Below are 13955 nucleotides of genomic sequence, written 5' to 3'. Positions count from 1 at the left end.
TCCTGGACGTCACTGCACACACACTGCTGGCAGGATACCCACCTGTCACTAGCAATGTCCCCAGGGATGCTGTCCTCGGCCGTGCTGTCTCTAGTGCTGTCACCGTGATGCCCCTGCTCCCAGCTGCTCACTGCGGTGAATAATCAATGAAAATAATGAGCGGGGGTCAGGAGCAGGAGGCAGCAGAGCCAGAGACAGCATTGCTGGATACAGGTAAATATAGAAAATATTTTTATTTAAAAACCCATGTTTTCTCCAGTCCGTGTCACAGTGACGTCACACGGATCACATCAGTGTGCGGTCCGTATAACACCCATGCTGTCGGAGAAAAAACGAACACGTCTCCGTGTGAAATAGCTCTGCCACACGGTGTGAAAACCCAGCCGTGTGAGTACACAATAGGGTAACATGGGTACGTGTGACATCCGTGTTAAAAACGGATATCACACGTACCTAAAACACGGATGTCTGAAACCAGACACACACACACACACACACACACACTTCCAGCGCTACAGAATGCCTCTGGCCGCAGGAAAAGATGGGAGGAAGTTATGCATTGCAGGTCCTATAAACATTCCATCCGCAGCCGCAGGTCGTTGCGTTCCACCACAATGCTTCTCTGGATTCTGCCGGCCAGAAAAAAAATCTGTATTGCGGGCTGTGGTGAGTGTGTGTTCGCGATCTGATGTGTGCGATCCACTGCAGGTCATCCCGCTCGGCGTCCGGTGAGTTTGATTGCGGGGTGTCCGTTGTCTATAATGCAGGACCCTTCATTATCTTAAACTTTATCTGCATGGACTCTTCAGACCCTCAGCGTCAAACAAGTTGCGTCCCTTTAAAAAAAAAAAAAAAAAAAGTTTCTCCCTATATGACCTAAATCAGGCCGTGTGAGCCTCATGGAGTTACCGTATTTTTCGGACTATAAGACGCACTCCCCCCCCCCCCCCAAATGTTAAGGGAAAGTGGGTGGTGCGTCTTATATTCTGAATGTGGCTGCGGGGAATGAGGGTGCTGCGGTGGAGCGGGTCATCGGTGGCATGAGCAGGCTGTAGCAGCCTGCCATGACCACGTGGGCCCGCTCCTTTGATATGTACGCCCATCCTCCCACCCATCATCCCTCAGCGCTGAAGTCGGCGCTGACAGGTGGGCGTGATGATGGGCGGGGGGTGCGCGCATAATTAACAGCCGGCCCGCGTGATCACCCCTGGCAACTACAGCCTGAAGTGATCATGTGCGGCTGTATTCACTGCCCCCCGCATCATCATCATCATCAGCGGGGGGGGCAGTGAATCAGTATACTCATCCATCACCATTGTCTGCAGCATCGCGATCTCCTCCTGTCTGCCAGCCAGCTGATCTGTGTAGAGAGTGGTGAGCACAGCGATGACATCATTGCTGTGGGCGCCGCTAGTCTCCACACAGGTCAGCTGACAGGCAGACAGTAGGATGAGCGATGCTGCAGAAAATGGTGACGGCTCCACACTCCAGCGGCGCTGCTGCCGGCACTGACAGGAGGAGGAGCGATGCTGCATGGAGCAAGGAAAGGTGAGTATAAACGTTTATTTTTTATGTGTGCCACAGGATACTGGCCATTAGCAGGATGGGGGTATATAGCAGGATGGATGCGGGTATATAGCAGAATGGATGGGGGTATATAGCAGAATGGATGGGGGTATATAGCAGAATGGATGGGGGGTATATAGCAGAATGGATGGGGGGTATATGGCAGAATGGATGGGGGGTATATAGCAGAATGGATGGGGGGTATATAGCAGAATGGATGGGGGGTATATAGCAGAATGGATGGGGGGTATATAGCAGAATGGATGGGGGGTATATAGCAGAATGGATGGGGGGTATATAGCAGAATGGATGGGCTTATATAGCAGGATAAGGGCATATACCAGGATGGCGCTCTGTAGCAGGATTGGGCTATACCACGATGGTGGTATATAGCAGGATGGGAATATATACCATGATGGCGGTATGTAGCAGGATGGGAATATATACCAGGATGAGGTACATTTATACAAGGATGGGGATCATATGCAAGGCAGGAAGATCATTACCAGGATGGGGTACCTTTGTTAGAGAATTTGGGGACATTACCCCCATAACAGTGTCAGCAGCAGATCCTCGCCCCATAACAGTGTGTCATGACCACATTTTTTGCTTAAAATTTTATTTTCCTATTTTCCTCCTCTAAAACCAGGGTGCGTCTTATGGTCAGTTGCGTCTTAGGCTAGGTTCACATTTCCGTTGTTTTGCATCAGTCACATGCGTTGCTTGACACTTGTGACTGATGCGTTGTACAACGGATGACAAGAATAGAATTAATCGTCGGACTCCGTTGTAAAAAAAAAAAGAGCGATCAGTTGATCGCTCACAGCAGCCGGCCGCCGGGTGATCAGCCGATTGCTCGACCGCCGAGAATGTGTGCGTGGAGCCAAGCGGGGCCATGGCGCTGAGGACGTCAGTGCCGGGGACTGCATGGCTGGGGACAGGTGTGTGTGTGTGTGTACATGCCGAGTGCGGGAGGGGGCGGAGCAGAGTGGGGAAGTGTCGGGCTCTCTGCAAACGTAGCCAGGGTAAATATCAGGTAACTAAGCAAAGCACTTTGCTTGGTTACTCAATATTTACCTTGGTTACCAGCGTACACCGCTTAACGCTGACTCCTTGCACACGTAGCCAGGGTAAATATTGGATAACTAAGCAAAGTGCATTGCTTAGTAACCCGATGTGTACCCTGGTTATGTGTGCAGGGAGCCAAAGAGAGCATGCGCAGCAAAATCCTACGGATTGCGCTGCTCAAAAAACGTTACATGCTGCGTTCCTGCCACCCAGCGGATCAGTCGGGCGGAGGATGCAATGCAGCATCATCAGTCACAATCCGCCGCTCACACAAGTCTATGGAAACAACGGAATCCGCCAAATGGATTCCGTTGTTTACCAGAGCCGCGGATTGTGACTGATACAAATTGACGGAAATGTGAACCTAGCCTTATAGTCAGAAAAATACGGTATGTCTCCACAAAAGGCAGGAAACACTGAGAAACAAGGCTGGGGCCTAATAATTGTGGCATAAGTGAGAATCAGGGGGCTGCTGAAGATTGAAGATCTGAAGAATTTAGTGGGGGATCTAAATGCGAGGACTGTGTGAGTTGTTGTGGAAACTACCTACAACAATGTGTGAATCTAGCTCAATACAGATCCAACCAGCAGTTACTGCTCACTAATGTCACACCGAGCTTTATAACTATAGAAATGAACATTCATCCCATACTTCTAACACAGTTTTATTAAAACAAGTTTATCAATAATTCTAACAAAAAGGAGAAAAATATATTTATACATTTTTATGATTTATAGAGAACCATTGATTCTATGTTGTACATGGGAATGGGTTACACACAAAATACAGATGTAAATTACAGTGAATAAACCAATCCTCACAGACGGGTACAGAGGAGAGCGGACCCTGCCCTTGGGGGCCCACAGGGTAATGGGGAGGAGACAGTAGGTCAGGAATACAAATATATAACAATCAACTTTACAAGTCAATACATTACATTTGAAAGGTTTATTGTCACTTAGATATTTCCTTATTTTTGTAAAGAAAAACACATTTTTTTCAATGAAGCTAACATTAAATTAAACAGAAATACACTCTATACATTGTTAATGTGGTAAATGACTATTCTAGCTGCAAACGTCTGGTTTTTAATGCAATATCTACATAGGTGTATAGAGGTCAATTTCCATCGACCACCACTCCAGTGTTCTAATGGTACATTGTGTTTGCTAACTGTTAGAAGGCTAATGGATGTTTAGAAATCCCTTGAAAACCCTTGTGCAAGTATGTTAGCACAGCTGAAAACAATTTTGCTGATTAGAGAAGCTATAAAACTGACCTTTCTTTGAGCTAATTGAGAATCTGAAGCATTACATTTGTTGGTTCCATTAAACTGTCAAAATGGCCAGAAAAAGAGAACTTTCATGTGAAACTCGACAGTCTATTATTGTTCTTATAAATGAAGGATATTCCATGCGAGAAATTGCCAAGAAACTGAAGATTTCCTACAATGGTGTGTACTACTCCCTTCAGAGGAGAGCACAAACAGGCTCTAAGCAGAATAGAAAGAGAAGTGGGAGGCCCCGCTGCAAACTGAGCAACAAGACAAGTACATTAGAGTCTCTAGTTTGAGAAATCGACGCCTCACAGGTCCTCAACTGGCAGCTTCATTAAATAGTACCTACAAAATGCCAGTGTCAATGTTTACAGTGAAGAGACGACTCCGGGATGCTGGCATTCGGGGAAGAGTGGCAAGGATAAAGCCATACCTGACACTGGCCAATAAAAGGAAAAGATTAATATGGACAAAAGAACAGACATTGGACAGAGGAAGATTGGAAAAAAAGGTGTGATGAACAGATGAATCGAAGTTTGAGGTATTTGGATCACACAGAAGAACATCTGTGAGATGCAGAACAACTGAAAAGATGCTGGAAGGGTGCCTGACGCCATCTGTCAAGCATGGTGGAAGTAATGTGATGGTCTGAGGTTGCTTTGGGGCTGGTAAAGTTGGAGATTTGTACAAAGCAAAAAGGATTTTGAATAAGGAAGGCTATCACTCCATTTTGCAATGCCATGCCATTCCCTGAGGCAGCTGGTATTCAATCTGTAATGGAGTGGCCAGCCTAGTCACCAGATCTCAACCCTATTGAGCTGTTGTGGGAGCAGCTTGCTTGACCGTATGGTTCGTAAAAGTGCCCATCAAGCTAATACAATTTGTAGGAGAGGCTTCTGGAAGCATGGGGGGAAATATCTCCAGATTACCTCAGCAAAATAACAGCTAGAATGCCAAGGGTCTGCAAAGCTGCAATTGATGAAAAGGAGCATTCTTTGACGAAAGCAAAGTTTGAAAGAGAAAATTATTATTTCAAGTAAAAATCATTATTTCTAACCTAGTCAATGTCTAGACTATATTTTCTATTCATTATGCAACTCATTTGATAAATAAAAGTATGATTTTTCATGGAAAACACAAAATTGTCAGAGTGACACCAAACTTTTGAACTGTAGTGTACGTAGAATTAAGCCATGTTGGACATTAGCGACAATAAAAAAAATAAATAAAAATTATCATCTTTTGTACCCGAGTCCCGTCTCTTTTAGGTGTAAAAATTGTATTTCTGCATCTACCATAAAAATCTTCTCTCGTTGAATACATTGAAGGACACAGTACATCTGATGTGGATTAGACCACACTGTTCTCTCGGTCTCTAAGGTGGGACGACGAGGAGCAATTACACCCAGTTGCCAGTAGTCACAACCTGAATTTGAAAAACAAAGGAAGAAGATTAATAACCCACAATTCCCTGTGCGAGCCCCCCCCCAATGTGCAAAACGGCCCCCTGCCCAGCGGGAGCTTTCCCCAATGTTCAACACGGCAGCCGGCCAAGCGCGAGCCCCCCCTCGCCAAACGTTCAGCATTGCCGAGCTCAAGCATCGCCAACTTGCAACGTGGTCCACCTGCCCAGCACAAGCCCCCCAACTTGTAGAGTGGGCCCCCTGTCCAGCGCAAGCCCCCCAACTTGGAGCGTGGGCCCCCTATCCAGCGCAAGCCCCCCAACTTGTAGCATGGGCCCGCTGTCCAGCGCAAGCCCCCCAACTTGTAGCGTGGGCCCGCTGTCCAGCGCAAGCCCCCCAACTTGTAGCGTGGGCCCGCTGTCCAGCGCAAGCCCCCCCCAAACGTACAGCATTGCCAAGCTTGAGCCTCATCAACTTGCAACGTCGGCCCTCTGCCCAGTGGGATCTCTCCCCAACGTTCAACACAGCCCCCTGCTGAGTGCGAGCTCCCTCCAACGTGCAGCGTCGCCCCCTGCCCAGTGCGAGCCCCTCCCAAACATGCAGCATTGCTGAGCTTGAACCTCACCAACTTGCAGCGTGGGCCCCCTTCCCAGCGCAAACCCCCCAACTTGTAGCGTGGACCCCCTGACCAGCGCAAACCCCCCAACTTGCAGCGTGGACCCCCTGCCCAGCGCAAACCCCCCAACTTGCAGCGTCAGTCCCCTGCCCAGTACGTGCTCCCTCCAACGTTCAACACAGCCCTCTGCCCAGTGGGAGCTCTCCCCAACATACAGCATCGCCCCCTGCCCAGTGCGAGCCCCCCAAACATGCAGCATTGCCGAGCTTGAGCCTCACCAACTTGCAGCGTCGGCCCCCTGCCCAGCGGGAGCTCTCACAAACGTTCAACACAGCCCCTTCCCCAGTGCAAGCTCCTCCAACATGCAGCGTCACCACCTGCCCAGTGTGAGCCACCCCAAATGTGCAGCCTCTCCCCCTGCCCAGTGCGAGCCCCCCCAAACGTGCAGTGTCGCCCCCTGCCCAGTGCGAGCCCCCCCAAACGTGCAGCATCGCCCCCTGCCCAGTGCGATCCCCCCAAACGTGCAGCATTGCCCCCTGCCCAGTGCGAATCCCCCCAAACATACAGCATTGCCCCCTGCCCAGTGCAAACCCCCCCAAACGTAAAGCGTCGCCCCCTGCTCAGTGCAAACCCCCCCAAACGTACAGCATCACCCCTGCCCAGGGCGAGCCCCCCCAAACGTGCAGCATCGCCCCCTGCCCAGTGCGAGCCCCTCCAAACGTGCAGCGTCGACCTCTGCGAGCCCCCCCAAACATGCATCGCCCCCTGCCCAGTGCGAGCCTCCCCAAACGTGTAGCGTCGCCCCCTGCGAGCCACCCGCAAACATGCAGTGATGCCTCCTGCCCAGTGCGAGCCCCCCCAAATGTGCAGCATCAACTTCTGCCCAGTGCGAGCCCCCCCAAATGTGCAGCATCAACCCCTGCCCAGTGCGAGTCCCCCCAAACGTGCAACGTCGCCCCCTGCCCAGTGCGAGCCCACCAAATGTTCAGCGTCACCCCCTGCCCAGTGCGAGCTCCCCCAAAAATGCAGCGTCGCCCCCTGCGAGCCTCCCCAAACGTGCGTTGCCCTCTGCCCAGTGCAAGCCCCCCAAACGTGCGTCGCCCCCTGCCCAGTGCGAATCCCTCCAAACGTACAGCGTCGCCCCCTGCCCAGTGCAACCCCCCCAAACGTACAGCGTCACCCCACTGCCCAGTGTGAACCCCCAAACGCACAGCATCACCCCTGCCCAGTGCGAGACACCCCCCACAAACGTGCAATATCTCCTCCTGCAAGCACCCCTCCCCAATCATGCAGCGTTGCCTCCTGCCCTGTACCCCATTCCTTATGGAAGCCTCCACAGCACCGTGCTCACAGCTTCAGTACATTGCCCGTGAGATATACACGACCTAAAGCCCCCAGTAGTGACAGGAAACACTTTTTTTTCTGCCCCCAAAATACAGTGTAAAACCCCAGATTTATAACTAATGAGCAAAAGCTGATTTCCCACCTCAGGGTCAGGATCCGTCTGCTCTGCAGGAGGCCGAGCACTGCTGCTTCCCGCCCACAGATCTGCACGGAGGAGGCCCCGCCCCTCCTGGTGACGTTGTTCCCTCAAGAAATCATCTCCTCTGTAGACGATGCGCTGCCGCCTCTGCGCTGCGGCCCTGACGCTCGGGTTGTTGCAGTGTGATCAGCTGACCCGGTCACATTACAGCCGTGTCTCTGACCGGGAAGTCAGCTCCGGTGGTCAGGACAATGGATTAGGACCCGGCGCGCTGCAGTTTCTTGACTTGCCAGCTGCTCTCAGAGAATGGACAGTTTGGTTATTTTTACCTCAGTATTACGTCCAGTATTGGTGAGTTTTTTTTACCTCAGTAAAGTCTACATGCACACATTAAAGGGAACCTGTCAGCAGAAATGTCCCCTAAAACCTAACAGATTCCCCCTCTGCAGCTCCTGGGCTGCATTCTATAAAGGTCCCTGTTATGATTGTGCCCACTTTCTGACCGAAAAAAAGTGTTTATAAAGTTGTACCTTTTTGGCTTCTGATTCTGTAAATCCGTCACGGGGGCGGGCTGCCTGATGGCCGTTATTCTGCCCCCTGGTCCTGTATGCCGCCCCCATCGCTGATTTCAATACTTCTGGACGCCGCCCACTGCTCCAGCCATCCCCGCGCATGCCCAGTGCCCATCTCTCGGGGATGAGCACTGTGCCCAGCGTCACCGCTGGTGACGTGCACGCAGGGTTAAGATTATGGGCGGTGCTGTGATGTTTATTCCTAAGCAACCGCCCATAATCGCGGGACCGCGCTTTCCCCCTCGGCCTGCTTCTTTCTGCGCAAGCGCGCTGCTGCTGACCTCACTTCGCCTCCTTCCCATCTTGCCCCGAGGCAGGAAATAGATGGGAAGAGCGCGGAGCAGTGACTACACCGAAAGCGCGGTCCCGCGATTATGGGCGGTTGCTTAGGAATAAACATCACAGCACCGCCCATAATCTTAACCCTGCGTGCACGTGACGCTGGGCACAGTGCTCATCCCCGAGAGATGGGCACTGGGCATGCGCGGGGATGGCTGGAGCAGTGGGCGGCGTCCAGAAGTATTGAAATCAGCGATGGGGGCGGCATACAGGACCAGGGGGCAGAATAATGGCCATCAGGCTGCCCGCCCCCGTGACGGATTTACAGAATCAGAAGCCAAAAAGGTACAACTTTATAAACACTTTTTTTCGGTCAGAAAGTGGGCACAATCATAACAGGGACCTTTATAGAATGCAGCCCAGGAGCTGCAGAGGGGGAATCTGTTAGGTTTTAGGGGAAATTTCTGCTGACAGGTTCCCTTTAAGTATTTGGTCTGTTTTTTAAGTATTAAGGCCCCCTGCACACATTGAATGGTGAGGTTTTTTCTTACCTCAGTATTAAGGCCAGGTGCAGATGTTCAGTATTTGGTGAGCTTTTTTCCTCAGTATTAAAGCCATGTGCACACATTGAATATTTTGTGAGGGTTTTTGTTTACCTCAGTATTAAGGCCACGTGTACATGTTCAGTATTGGTGAGGTTTTTTTACCTCAGTATTAAGGCCACGAGCAGACGTTTAGTACTTGGTGAGCTTTTCACCACATTATTAAGGCCACGTGCACATGTTCAGTGTTTGAGGGTTTGTTTTTTTACCTCAGTATTAAGGCCACGTGCACATGTTCAGTGTTTCAGGGGTTTTTTTTTTTTTTTACCTCAGTATTAAGGCCTCATGCACTCATTGAATATTTGATGAGGTTTTTTTACCTCAGTATTAAGGCCACGAGCAGACGTTTAGTATTTGGTGAGCTTTTTACCACATTATTAAGGCCACGTGCACATGTTCAGTGTTTGAGGTTTTTTTTTTTTTTTTTTTTACCTCAGTATTAAGGCCTCAAGCACTCTGAATATTTGATGAGGTTTTTTTACCTCAGTATTAAGGCCACGTGCCGATGTTCAGTATTTGGTGAGTTTGTTACCTCAGTATTAAGGCCATGTGCACACATTAAATATTTGGTGAGGTTTTTTTTGTACCTCAGAATTATGGCCATGTGCACACGCAGGGGCGTAACTACCGCGGTCGCCATTGCGACCGGGCCCGGGCGTTTTGGGGCCCGCGGCCGCCCGGCAGATCAGTAGTCAGCTCCTTTCTGTGAGAGGGGAGCTGCGCTTTTCTGCCGCATACCACGCGGTGTGGGGCCCGCTATATAACCCGGTCACCACCGCTGAAACCGGGCCCTCCTGTCTGGTGTCAGCTGTGGCGTCACTGCGCTCCCGTCACCTCACGCTGCTTTGATATTGCATAGAGCGACGCCGGCGTCGCTCTATGCACATCAGTCTTCCCCCGTGCCTGCGTGGTGACGTCACTCCTGTGCGACTGTGTGTGTGGTGAGAACACAGGAGGACGCCGACCGGAGCCACGGGGGAACGAGGACAGAAGTGACGACGAGCAGCAATGAAACAAGTAGAGGACAGAGGTGAAGTGGAAGGAAAAGATATGTGAGTACTTGGTTTTTTTTTTGTTTTTTTTTTTTTCAATAAATCAGTGAGTGCACGGGGAGGCTGGCTGCAGGACACATGGAGTCCTTGGGGGGGCTTGGCTGCATCACACATGAAGTCCTTGGGGGGGCCCTGGCTGCATGACACATGGAGGCCGTGGGACAGCTGGCTGCATGACACATGGAGGCCGTGGGACAGCTGGCTGCATGACACATGGAGGCCGTGGGAGAGCTGGCTGCATGACACATGGAGGCCGTGGGAGAGCTGGCTGCATGACACATGGAGGCCGTGGGAGAGCTGGCTGCATGACACATGGAGGCCGTGGGAGAGCTGGCTGCATGACACATGGAGGCCGTGGGAGAGCTGGCTGCATGACACATGGAGGCCGTGGGAGAGCTGGCTGCATGACACATGGAGGCCGTGGGAGAGCTGGCTTCATGACACATAGATGCCCTGGGGGGGGGGGCTTGCTGCATGACATATGGAGTCCTTGGGGGATGGCTGGCTGCATGACACATGGAGGTCTGGAGCCAAGTGTCAGCATCATTATCTTGTACCCCGAGTGTCAGTGTCATTATCCCGTACCCTAAGTGGCGGTGTACGTGGAGGGGGGGTCCCGGTCCAAATTTTGCACCAGGGCCCATCAAACTGTAGTTACGCAACTATGCACACATTTAGTATTTGAGCTTTTTAGGCAATGTGCGCACGCTGCGTTTTTCGCAGCATTTTTGCGCGATTTCCGGGTACGTTTTTGGTCTAAAAACTGTATGACTTTGCTTCTCCAGCAAAGTCTATAAGTTTTCATTTTTGCTGTCCGCACAGTGCATTTTGTATTAAGTGCGTTTTTGTGGTGACCACAAAGATGCAACATGTCAATTATTTCTGCATTTTTTCCAGCGATTTTCACCCATGCAATGCATTGGAAAAAACGCAGCAAAAAACACAAACTCATGTGGGTTTTTTTGGTGTGTTTTTATCGCGGGTGTGTTATTGTGCGTTTTTTGTGGCCAAAAACGCTGCATCTTTGTGGTCACAAAAAAAAACACAGTGTGTGCACATAGCCTTACCAAAGTATTAAGGCCACGTGCACACATTGAGTATTTGGTGAGCTTTTACCTTAGTATTAAGGCCATGTGCACGCGTGTAGTATTTGGTGAGCTTTTACCTCAGTAGTAAGGCCATGTGCACACGTTTAGTGTTTGGTGAGCTTTTACCTTAGTATTAAGGCCATATGCACACGTTTAGTATTTGGTGAGCTTTTACCTCAGTAGTAAGGCAAGGTGCACACATTGAGTATTTGGTGAGGTTTTTTTTTACCTCCGCATTAAAGCCACGTGCACACGTTCAGTGTTTGGTGAGCTTTTACCTCCGCATTAAAGCCACGTGCACGCGTGTAGTATTTGGTGAGCTTTTACCTCAGTATTAAGGCCACGTGCACACGTTTAGTATTTGGTGAGCTTTTACTCAGTATTAAGGCCACATGTACATGTTTAGAATTTGGTGAGCTTTACCTCAGTATAAAGGCCACATGCACATGTTTAGGCTATGTGCGCATGACTCGCCCACCCCAGGGCTATGGGACACCCGGTGCCGGGCCGGACTAGTCCGGGGGTCGTCAGTGGTGGCGGGGCCCGGCTCCGTGGCCCTGGTGTGTGTCAGTTTAAATATGGCTGGTGACTTGGGGTTTGAATAAAGTTTGTGTTCGTGACGCCACCTGTGGTATGCGGCTATTAAGCCGCCGCTGCTGTATGGGGCCTCCGGGGCTGTTGGAATGGCAGCTAGGATGGTCCTGCTCCCCACAGGTGGAGCGGTACCCCGGGGCAACAGTTGGTGTTCATGAGAGTCTATGGTGTGAATAACACAGTGCAGAGCCGACAGGCAGTGAAAGAAACAGGCACAAACAGTAGTCTCTTTACCTTCTCCTCTTTTACTCGGCAGAAGTTTAGTCCAGGGAGACCGTCACAGATGGTAAAGATGGTCCGGCCGGCCTGGAAGTGCCTGGGGGTGATCTTTGGCCAGTTGAGTATGAGGCCTACTCCCTAATCTTTCTTTTCTATTATAGGACCCTGCACTCTGAATTTAGCAAAGGCCCTCCTGCTGCTGGGACCAGTGGTTCGTCCCTTTTTCTGTGTGGTAGACTGCGCAGGCCCTCTCTGGTGCTTCTCTGCTGGAGTCCACACCGGGCCCTTGGGATGCAGCTGTACCTTCAGATTGCTTCCTGGCCAGAGGGCTTGCAGCTCTCCTGCCCTCCAGATTCGGCTACCAGGGAAGGATTTTATACCCTGGCAACCACAGACTCCGATGTCCGAGTCTCTTCTGTGCCTCTCTGCACTTCTTGCTTCACTGGGCCAAGCTATTCCAGCTCTAGGCCCCAGTTCCACAAGGCAGCACTACTCTGCATCTGTTCTCTTTGCTTCCTTTCTACAGACTGAACACTACTTCCTCCCTCAGGTCAGACTTAAGGAATGCTCCCTGGAGTTCCAGGTTCAGAGCTCCCCCTGCTGGCCGGAGGGAGAACTGCGTTGGATGTTAAACTTACTGGCCAATAGATCTCCCAATTACCTCCAGGCTCAGCATTAACCCTTTGGGAGGGCAATGCTGTTGTGGCGACCAGGTCCTGGGGCGCCACACTCCCCCTTAGTTAAATTCAGTACTCCCGGACTGTAGAAACTAACTAACATGTTAGAACATTTCATCCCATTATGGGAGGCGCATTACTTAAACGTTACAAACTTAAACACTGCTATAAGAGTCCAGTGTGGCTCCCTGCCGGGTGTCCATTACACTGCTCCATGGGGGACCCGCCGCGATCAAACCCCCAACGTAGGCTCTGGGCGTGCGTCAGAGCATTGATGACCCCACTCTATGCACGCCGGACGGGTTTTTCTTCAGGGGTGTTGAGCACACTGGTGCTAACTATGTACAATTAGAGTGTTGGCCACCCATAGTCCAGTGGCCCAATTGTCCATTTACTTAACCACCTAAAACAAAACATTACATACAAGACATTTTCACATAACTATTTACACTCTGTTAGGTATTTTACTTTCTATGTTCTATACCTTGGAGGGGGCTGTCCCCGAGTGCTACGTTGGGACCGGCGTAGCTCTGGGGTTTGTCCCTGACTACTTGGAGTGTCTGCCCCCCCCCGTGTTATTGGTAGGCCTAACCCTGACAGGGATGCATGTTGGTTGCCTACGGGGTCTCAGATTCGCCAAGGGTACAGCAGGTTCACCACTGGCAGGGGGTTGAGCCTCCTGTTCTACTGCTGGCGTGTCATCTTGTGTTGGAGCGGACGGTTCTTTAGGTGGATCTGGAACCTCTTCTGTTTCTGGCTCGACCAACTGCGGGAACGTCAAGACTAGTACCACTATGGCATTGTTTATTCGGGTCCAAGTTTTGGGGAATTTTCCAAGGATTGTTTGGATCATCTCTTCCTCTTTTTCTTGACTTTGGGGACTTTCTTGTACTTCTACTTCTTTTTGGATTCTGCACCGTTCAGGGCACGCTTTCAGGCGGTCTCGAGAAACTGCTTGATAGGTCTTGCCTTCATCTTTGCTTATGAGGCATACCTTACTATTGTCAAAGTTGGAGGGAATAATGGTGTAGGGTTCATTCTCCCACTGATCATCTAATTTATGCGCCCTCCGCTTTTTCTTGAGGACCTGTTCTCCAGGTGCTAAGGGAGTTGCTGGGGCTGTTTGATTGTAGTTCTGCTCTTGTCTCATTCTTGATTGGGACAGGCTCCTTTCTACGTATTCCTGGACTTTGCGGTACTGCTGTTGTCGCTCTGTATCCCAATCTTCTATCTCCTGAACCGCTTCAGGTGACACAGTCCCCATCTCAAAGTCTACAGGTAACTTGCCAGGTCTTGCTCGCATCCATGGGACGTCATCTGGGCTGGAGGCCAACTCGATTCTTGCAGGCGATGGGGTCACTTGTAGAGACTGCACGGTCTTGGCAAGGGCAGCTACAGTCTTGTCAGCTCCTGGACCTGCTGTCTGAGCTCTGCAGCGGGATCCTTATCCAGGGACTGC

The 13955-nt window shown here is 50.8% G+C and overlaps 1 long non-coding RNA gene across 1 annotated transcript; it reads right to left on the bottom strand.

The window, feature by feature from the left end:
- Positions 1 to 3283: 3283 nt before the first annotated feature.
- Positions 3284 to 7494, bottom strand: LOC142290016 (uncharacterized). The gene is made up of 2 exons (XR_012750202.1): positions 7417 to 7494; positions 3284 to 5337 (listed from the first exon to the last, which is right to left on the bottom strand). It is a non-coding gene; the product is annotated as an uncharacterized LOC142290016 (long non-coding RNA).
- Between the last annotated feature and the right edge of the window lie 6461 nt (positions 7495 to 13955).

The sequence above is a fragment of the Anomaloglossus baeobatrachus genome, chromosome 2 (genome assembly GCF_048569485.1).
Source record: "Anomaloglossus baeobatrachus isolate aAnoBae1 chromosome 2, aAnoBae1.hap1, whole genome shotgun sequence".
Taxonomy (NCBI): Eukaryota; Metazoa; Chordata; class Amphibia; order Anura; family Aromobatidae; genus Anomaloglossus; species Anomaloglossus baeobatrachus.
This window is presented reverse-complemented; position numbering and strand designations above follow the sequence as displayed.